Source organism: Vicugna pacos, chromosome 12 (assembly GCF_048564905.1).
Source record: "Vicugna pacos chromosome 12, VicPac4, whole genome shotgun sequence".
Taxonomy (NCBI): Eukaryota; Metazoa; Chordata; class Mammalia; order Artiodactyla; family Camelidae; genus Vicugna; species Vicugna pacos.
Genome location: NC_132998.1, coordinates 12,471,312 through 12,478,728, shown reverse-complemented (window position 1 = coordinate 12,478,728; position 7,417 = coordinate 12,471,312).

Sequence of the window (7,417 nt, the reverse complement as noted above, 5' to 3'; positions counted from 1 at the left end):
TTAATGCCTCATCTTAGACCCTTGCTTCAGCGCCTAGCTGACAATAGTGTAGGTCTTAGCAGCCGGTGAGAAGGAAAGGATGTAGTTCCAGTTAACCAATTGACCAAGAGCTTTAGATTTAACTGAACCAGACCAGGCCCCACTCAGAACACAGTGGGCTGGACTGTAAAGATAAGGCAGTCAGAACCAGAATCATTTTGGGGAAGAGATTAGGGTCACACACTAAAATTGAGAATCTATGATTGGTCCAAGGGTACAGAGGAGAGCTCCTGATGAAACAGACGAAGGGCTGCATAATGAGGTCTAGGAGAATCTCCCTGGAAGCCCCACTTTGCCAGGACCTTTGTGCAGGTCCCACATCATCTCCTGTCAACCCCATCTGCAGCTCCGCCTTCTGGAGCAGGGAAATTTGGGCTTTCTGGTTTAAGTCAGGAAAATCCTACTCCAGGAAGGAAAAAGAAGAAGAAGAAAGAAAATAATATTAGAAATATTGAACAAAGACATTTAAAGGTGTGATATTGTTTTTGTAATGGGCTTTTGGGGTCCATCATTGTAATGCTGTTTGTTTTGTCTGCTTTTACAGATGTTTAAGGCTTTTAGGAAACCTAATATATAAGGAGTTTAAATGATTTCATTTGCAATCAATGTTTAAATATTTGAGGAAACACACTTTGCTAAATTCCTAAGTTTTTGATTTATTGATTGTGTAAGTAGTATAAGGATATTTAGGGGAATGTTAATAATTGAATAGAGATGAATAAATTGGACATCAAAGAAGAAAAAATAGTGAATATTCCTCTCCATGCCCCAAAGTGCCTGAGATGTTAAAGAATTTATCATCCTAAACGTCCCATCTGTGATTTCTGCTGTCTTCAATTAATTCCCATTTTATTGCCAACATCTCTGTGACCCTATTTCCTCATCTACAAAATGGGATGATATTATTACCTACTAAGAGGATAGTTATGAGGATTTAATGAGATAATTCCTTCCATAGCACTTGGAACAACACCCACCACACAAATGCTGAATAGTGTTGACTATCTATATCTTCCCCTGGTACCACTTAGATCATACCACCTCCTGCTCAAAGCCCTTCAATTGCTTCCCAATCACCCGACAAATGCAAGCTCCTCCATGTAATGTCAGAAACCTCCCTGTCCTCACCTCTGCCTGCTTCCCAGCCTTGGCCCTCACTATTCCCCCTCACCCACCAGACAGACAAAATTATTATCTTTTTGCTTCACCCTGGTCCCTATCATCATTTTTTCCATATTGTTCCTCCTTCTGAAATGCCCTGCCAATTCAAACTCCTACCCATCCTTCAAAACCCATTTCAAATGCTACATCCTACAAGACACTTTCCTGGTCCTCATCAACTCTTTCCCTCCTTGAAGTGCTTTATTAGGAGCTCTTTCCTGGCCAACATCAGATTCTGTCATGCATCAATTACCTATGTGTCTGATCATCCAGTTGGGCCATAAGCTCCTTGAAGGCAAGACTCACTTCTAATTGATTTGGGGAACACACTGCCCTACCCAGGTCCTGGTGAATAATAGGTGCTCAGCTAATAGGTGGTGGATTCCACCAGTTCTGGGGAGGTGTGTCATCTAAGCAGAAGCAGGGACCTGGAAGCTCCCCAGGCCAGTGTCCCCACCCTCACTGGCCTACACAGGCCATGGGAGCACAGGATACAGAGGGAACCAGCGGTCTTCCCGTGCCAGGGCCCTCGGGGCAGATGTTAAGATGGCAGAGCCAGATTCCAGGAGCATGTGGAGCTGTATCTGCTCAGCTCGTCAGCATTTCCCCAGACATTTAGCCCCTCAGTCCGTCAACATTTTTTAGACTCCTCTATGCCAGGCACTGTGTGAGGTGTGGCAGACCCAAAGGCTTTTGCCACTTCCCTAAGGGGTATGCCCGTGTGCTCAGAGCTCCTCTGTGTACACATACACGTGCCTATGTGTGCACCCCACGAGGCCGGAGTCCCTGCTCCTGACAAACCCAGCGTCTGTGAGCCCAGGCTGCGGGCCGCCTTTCCCCCTGTTTCCAAACAACTCCCCTTTCTGCGCCCGCGCTGCTCGGCCGTCTGTTTGCCCCTCGCCGCCGATGATGAAATTTGGCTTGCAACACCCCTTTCCTCCCCTTCCTGCAGGCCTGGGAGAGGATTAAGTCGCTGGAGTCTGAAATCGGAAAGATCCCAGCTTCTGCTCCCCAGCACCTCCCCATACCCCCTCCCCCTCCCCGCCCATGCAAAACCAGAAAATTAATCTCCCCTTCTGCCTGTGATATGGCGGGCTGCATTACAAGCTGGGCGTCGAGATAAAGCGGGGAGCCGCGGGACAGCGGCCGAGCGCTGGGGCCCCGGGTGGGGCCGGCCTGGGAGATAAGGGCCTCCCAGCCGTATGAATTATTCACCGGCACTGTCTCCTCCGGCTCAGAGGCCGCCCTGGGCGCTGAGATTGCGCCAAGCAGAGGGGCCTGGGTGAGGTGGGAGGAGGGTCCACCGGGAAGGCTTGGGCTGCAGAGGGGTCCCCAGTGGGGGCAAGTGGGGTGAGGGGAGGACTGTGCTCGAGTTGGGGACAGCTCAGAGACACAAGAATCCTGCTGAGCCAACTGATGCAGAGGAAGGAAGATGCCCCCAGCCTAGGGGACCTGCAGACCAGGCCATGACCCCCAGGGGTGCTCCTCATTTATTCAACTCACTAAATACAATCGAGCAGATGCAGTGGCCATGCTTGGACCAGGTCCTGGCATCCCAGGGCGGGAGATGCCAGGGTGTCCAGGGTGTCCAGGGTGTCCAGGGTGTCCAGGATCCAACACACCTACTGAGTGTGGGCGGAGCACACTTGGTCCACAACCCTTCCCCCTACCGTCCTCTGGAGGTCAAGGCAGCCGCTGCCCACTCTAGGGGAGCACCCTGCCTTGGAAAGAGGGTACCAGGGGAGAAGAGACAGACCTGAGCAGCCAGAGTCCCCAAAACAGAGACCAGGGCAGCTGGTGCAGGAGGAAACTGGAGGTCAAGGTAGGGTAAGGGATTAACCAGGGAAATTTCCTGGAAGAAGAAAAGCCCCAGGCAGGCCCTCTGTGAGTCTTTTGTTTTTCCTTCGTTCACTCTTCTCAAAGACCCAGAATTTTAAAGCAGTGAGAAACCTTATCGGTCGCTTTCCTATCTCCAAGTCTCTATTTCTCCATCACTCCTTACCCTTTCTCTCTCCTCTCAATTTCTCTCCTCCCTCTCCTCCTTCCCCTTTCCCTCCTCCTCCCTCCCCACATCTGCCCTTTTAATCTCTGCCTTGGTCCCAGTTTCTCTCCCTCTCTTCTGCTCTCTGCCTTTCTCTGTCTCTCAATCTATGTTTTCTGAAAATGAGAGTCACGAGGCAACGTGGAGGGAGTCCGAAGGGGTGGAGGAGTGTGTTGAGGGGTCCCTCCAGCCTCAGGTCCGCAGCCCCTTCCCACCCACCTGCTAATTAACTCCTTAATTGTCTGCATTTGCTGAGCTGGCAGATGAAGTGGATGCAGACAGACTGGGGCGCATGTGATTTCATGCACGGGGGAGCGGAGAAGAGCCGCTTGGAAGTCCCAGGGGACCTCACCCCCCTTTGTCGTCCCCCTTAACGCCCTGTTTCTGAGAGGCTGGAGGGTGCTTCTGCACCTAGAGCAGATGGGGCCATTTGCAAGGGAAGTATCCATGGGGAATTTGCCCCATCAGCCTTTCAGGGATGAAAGAATACTTGCCACTATTAATAGAACACCTACTGTTTACCAGGCACACATTTTTTTCATCATTGTGGGCATTAGCCAGATTTTCTTGTTTCTGGAGAAAGTGAGGCTCAGACTGGTTAAGTAACTTACCCAGGATCACACAGCACTGGCGTGACAGAAGTGGGATTTGAATCTGGGTCAGCATGATGCCAAAGCCCTGCCTGGGTCCCAGCCAGATGCCTCAAGGAGTGGAGGGAGGAATATCTCCAGGCCTATTTCTCCCTCAGCCCCAGGGGAGAAAGGGTACTGAGGTCTAGAGACTGAAGGGGTCAGAGAGGAGGGAAGTGTGGACAAGAAGCTGGGAGGAGGCTGAAGGAGCTAGAAGCTGTCAAGGCCTGAATAAGAGGTAGGTGGGCCCAGAGAAGCAGAAAGGAGCAGTGTGACACTAATCATAGTCCTTGGATCCTTCAAGTGTCATCTTACTAAAGCCAGCTTCCCCTTTTCCTCATCCCTGCACTACAAACCCCTGTCAGTGTGACTTGCCCCTCTGTCACTCCATGCTGGTCCATCTCTCTATTTCACTCTTGGTCTTTGCACTAGAGTCAGTTGTTGGCACCTTCATCTGTCCTTTGACACTAAGAGAATTTGGCCCATGTCTCCAGGGCCAATCCCGGGGCTGGGCACAGGAAAAGCCTCAGTGGAGGCTTGCTGAAATGTACAGGGCAGCAATGGGGGGATGTCTGCAGGGATCCATCTCACGTCAAACAAAGAGGAAACAGTAGCATAAGGGACTCAGTTTGTGCATAAGAAAGAACTTCTCAAGTTGGGGCTGACATTCAAGGAATCATAACTGAAGCTTTGATTTAGACCCATGGATTCTGAATATCAAGATCTGTCAAAATTGGCTGCTATATATTAGAAGTCTTGAAAAATTGGGAAATCTGGGCTCCACCTCCAGAGATTCTGATTTAATTGGTCTAAAAAGGGGCCACAAAAGCAGTGTTTGAGAAAGCCCCCCAGGTGATTCAAATGTGCAGCCTAGGCTGAGAATTACTGTCTGATTCTGCCCTGACTTGGCTGCACTGGTGGTTTTACCACTGGATTCAAACACTAATGCTAATAATAATAGTTATTGCTTATTGAGGATTTACTAAGTACAAGCTAATGTGCTAAGCACTTTCTATGCATTAGCTCATGTGATTCTCAGAAACTCCTGTGGAATAAATATTATCCTCGTCTTACAGATGAGGAAACTGAGCTCAGAGAGGTCAAGGGACCTGCCCATGCTAATGAATGGCAGGGTCAGTGCTGGAAGCTGGGATTGCCTGATTCACACTCCCATCTTCCCCTAGACTCCTCCTGAGGCTGCTCCTTGGCCTAAATCAGTCCTTGCCTGCCTCCACCTCACCTCATCACCTTCCTTCCACCCCCGCTGCTCCCTCAGTATCATCCCAGGTGACTGAAGCAATTTGCAGCCATTTGAAGAAGCTCCATGTGTCACTCAGCCTGCGATGATGGGGAGTTAGGGGTATTACAGATGCTCCAGAATGGTCTGCCCCTCATCCTGAGGACACTTGGAATTCAGGAATCCGACTCTGTTCAGTGTTCCCTCAGATTCCTGCTTGGGGCCCTTCTAGACTGAAATCCCACTCCCAAATGCCCCCATGGGTTGATTCTAGGTACCTGGGAGAGTGCTGCCACCCAGTGGCTGCCCAGGGACATGTCAGCCTTCCGGAACGGCCTGGTGCTGCTGGACAGCTCCCTGATTCAAGAGGAGAACCCAAGGGAGCTTCCTTTTGGTAGCGAGGCTCCCAGGCCCCTAGAGAATGGATTCCACCCTCCCTCTTCCACAGCCCTAAGCCCATACTCTATATAGGGATCTCTATATCCCTTGTTTGGCTTCCCATGAGCCCACTGTCCCCAACCCCTTACAACTTCTCATCCAATTTATTTCCACTGTGCCAGCTCCTTCTTATTACAGGTTCTTTATTCTAACTTAAAGCCCCGGGAGCACAGCTCTCACCTTTCTCTCCCAGAGGTGCACCAGCCTGCAAGTGGAGTGAAGGAGTGACTAGAGACAGAATTCTCGTCCCCCACACCCCCCTCCTCATCATCTGACACCATCAGACCTCAACAGTCTTCGTGCTAAGAGCCCCTAATGAGCATCAGCAAATTAACAACTTCCCTTTGATTGCTCCTTCTCTGTTAATTGGATAGGGAGGGCCCCCCAAGGCCTCTTAGAGAGGAGGCGGGAGGAGGAGAAGGAGAGAGGTGAGAGCTAGAGGAGACGACCCCCAGGCCTGGGCTCAGTGCCTCAGAATTGCCTTCATCCCTGAGTACAGCTCCCCCTTCCATCCCTTCCTTATCCTGTCCACCTCCCCCCCCCATTCCCTTCCCTTTCCCTATTTCTTGACTTCTGTCCAAATTCTTTTGACCTCTGGCTACTTCTTCCTTCTCCCTGTTCCTTCTTTAGAGGTTTGGCGTTGAAGGTCTGCAAACATGCCACCCCAAAGGCAAGGCCAAGGCTACAAGGATGGGGTTTGGGCGGCCAAACCGCTGTGTGTTTGTTTACATAGGTGCATGTGTGTACATGTCACATGTAGGTGGGGAGCAGGGACAAGAACAGGTGAATACTTGTAAGCTCTTGAGTTCCTGCCCCGTGGACCAGGCCTCTAGGGTGTGTGAGTGTCTGTGGGGGGTACGTGTGGCTGTGAGTGTCGTGGTGTGACTCTGGTCTGTATATGTGTCTGTGTCTCCACACGGGCAAGTGCTTGAATCAGTCAAGTGTGACTCGGAGCTTGCTTCTGTGTGTATGTGCACGCTCGCAAGCGCGCACACGCGCGTTTGTGTCACCAGAGGAAGCAGCAGCAAGAGGCAGGAGCATCGATCCGAAGGAGACAGCGCGGGGAGGGGGACGCTGGGGGCAGACACCTTCCCTTCAGCGCGCGCGCGCGCACACACACACCACACAGAGTCACACACACACAAGCCATAGGGCCTCACAGGCAGGGAGACGGCTCCAGGACCGTAGGGAGGCAGCACCGCTGAGAGCGGCCGGGAGGAGGGGACGAGGCAGCGGGGGCAGCCCTCGGTCCCGCTCCCCGGTCCGGGGGCCCCGCGCGCACACCGGCCCAGAGACACCCTCGCAGACACTCGTAGGCGCGCACGCGCACCCTCTCCCCTCCCCCTCCGCCTCCCCTCCCGCCGCCTCCCGGCCGGACGATGGATCCCTGCAGATCCCGGGGCTGAGAGCACCGCGCACCGCGCCGAGCCCGGGCGGACCGAGCCGAGGCGAGCGAGCGAGCGCGCGCGGCGGGCGGACGGAGCCGAGCCGAGCCGGGCCGGGCGGGCCGCTCCCTGCAGGGCTCTGCGCGGCGTGCCGCGGCGGCCGCCGGCTCCCGCTCCGGGCCATGAGCCCCTCCGCGGCTCGGCGCTGAGCCCGCGTCCTGCCCCGCGCCCCAGGACCCGCCGCCGGTTGCTGGGTTCCCGAAGCCCCCCTCAGGTGGGTCTCCGATCCCCCAGCCTTTGGCTGCGGGACTCCCCAGAGCCCCGAAGCCGGGACTTTACTCCCCTCTCGCTTTTCCCAGCTGCTGGGGCGGCTCGCTGGCTTGGGAGGGGGGCGGGGGCCGAGCGGGGGATCTGGCTGCGTCGAGAAGCTAGACTTGGAGGGGGGGAGGTTGCGTTCGGGGCGGGGACTGCGCGCTGTCATAGGGAA